Genomic DNA, 2,202 nt, shown 5'->3' on the forward strand with positions numbered 1-2,202 from the left:
TTTATGCATCCACCATCGACCCACGGTGTGGTGTTTATGATACAGGCTTTGCAGCAAAACTTCCCTTTTTATACAAATGTTTCTACCCACATATGTAAGTATATTGAAAGGTAATTACAAATCCAATATTGTCTAAAGTATATCTACGGAATTCTATTTGTATACAAAGGCCTTAAGCGTAGACAATATACAATCACAAGTATGGAGTATCTATGTAAAATGCTTAGAATCAATTTTAAAGCTTTTGAACAATGCAATTTTTTGTAGCGATAAAACCGAGCGCACACATTGCTTTGGGTCCACCTCCAATAGACGTTTTAGCACATCTTTAGCCTCGTGTGGGAGTTCTTCAACTTCGGGAGGTAAACAATTTTGTGAAGCGAGTATTTGTTGTTTTCGCTCTTGAATCAAAAAGTTGCTTGTTTCGTCCTCTTTAGAAATTGTTGTTGGAAGAGTTGTGATATGGTCTACACTATCCATTTTCAGGTACGTTGAAGGCAAAGTGATATCCAGGAATATCCGAATGTGGGGACTCGTTTGAATGAGCATATGGCAGACAAGAATGCCCAGTGACCACCAATCAGCTGCATGTCCGGGTGCCATATATTGAAAAGTGCCGCATATAGTTCTGGTAGTAGCCCCTAAACGCAGCCACTTGCTTAATCCAAAATCGGTTAATTTTCAGCGGTCACCAATATGTTTTCCGGCTTAACATCACGATAAATTACACCAACATTGTGTAGAAAATCAATAGCCAGTGGGATTTCAAGATCCACAGATAAATGTGTTATTTTAGAGAAGAGTTCACCGTTCGGCACATATTCTGAAAGTATATGCAAATTACGACGATTTTGCCACGAGTCCACTTGTTGTACAATGAACGGATGATGTCCGCACAACTTTTGAATATCCGAGTCGTCTTTTATTTGTTGTATGCTATTCTCCTCAATTATTCTTGACTTCTGTAACACTTTGAGCGCATAAACGGGTGCAGAATGTGGTGGTGGTTGTTGTATTGCTTGGCCGGTGTTTTGTTTTTGTGCTACATTTATCAATGATTGTTGTTGTTGCTGTTGTAGTTCTTGTGTGTAATGCTTATTAATTACTTTGAAGACAACGCCGGACGCGCCCTTAGCCACCAAACGTACAATGCGGATTTGTTCGTTGCGACTGGTCTCCTTAAAATGTGAGCTGAATATGGCATTGGTAAGTGGCTTATGCCATTGTGTTTTGGAGCGACGCTGCTGTGCTGACGTTAAACTTCTTCGTGATGCCTTATTGCGATTGTGAAATGAATTTCTATTAGCACCGCCAGAAAAGCTTCAATTCAAACGACCACTCAAACTACCAAAACTCCAAGCGGATGCCTGTCTTATCCGTTGTGTTCTATTAGCGTTAGCAGCTGATCGCCCCTCACTTTTGTTTTGTATAGCTTCAAATTTCCTATTTATATTTGCACTCTTACTTTGCGTCTGATGTAAGCTGGTTATTTTGGAATGAGGGCTTCCACCATTTAATTGATGCTGTTGTTTTTCCACTGCTTTTTGTGCCCGCTCAATCAATGACCGTTTTGCGATACTGCCCTTCTGCAGCCGTTGCTTGGAGGTTGTTGTGGCCAGCTCATTCCTGGATGCACTAACACTATTTCCCATTAAAATTTTCGTCTAAAATTCATTTAATTTCGATTTGTTTTGCTTTCACCGTATTTTGTTTTCTACCGTCTATGAACTTTGCATTCTTTTTTGGAACTTTCTATAAATTACTCGCTCATGAATACTCGCTGTAACTGTTTCGTCGTTTATTTTCACTTTGAGATAAGAAAAAAAAAAAAATAAAAAATTTGTTGTGAAAAAACACATTTGCTACTGAAGAAAAATAATTTTTATGATGCGCTTTTATGCGCGCACACTTAGAGGCCACCGAGAAGAAAATATTCGCGTACTCAGTCAGTATATTTCTCCACTCAAAAATTTATTTCCTGTTTAAGTTCTTCACAAATTTTTTCAAAATTTATTGATTTGGTCAGTATCGCCCCCTAATGGTAGTTGGGTGGGCTCTGCAATTCACTACTTTAAAATTATCGCAGTATACGTTTTCAATGCGAAAATACTGAAATATTGGTAGAATCTAGGCTTTGGTAGCAGTAGTAGTAGAAAATGAAAAATGGGCCAAAAAGGTTGGTCAAACTACGAATGCGGTAAA

The 2,202-nt window shown here is 38.5% G+C and overlaps 1 pseudogene; it reads right to left on the minus strand.

Annotated features, from left to right (window-relative positions):
* Positions 1–210: 210 nt before the first annotated feature.
* Positions 211–1,697, minus strand: LOC137241594 (serine/threonine-protein kinase S6KL-like; annotated as a pseudogene).
* Between the last annotated feature and the right edge of the window lie 505 nt (positions 1,698–2,202).

The sequence above is a fragment of the Eurosta solidaginis genome, chromosome 2 (assembly GCF_040869045.1).
Source record: "Eurosta solidaginis isolate ZX-2024a chromosome 2, ASM4086904v1, whole genome shotgun sequence".
Classification (NCBI taxonomy): domain Eukaryota; kingdom Metazoa; phylum Arthropoda; class Insecta; order Diptera; family Tephritidae; genus Eurosta; species Eurosta solidaginis.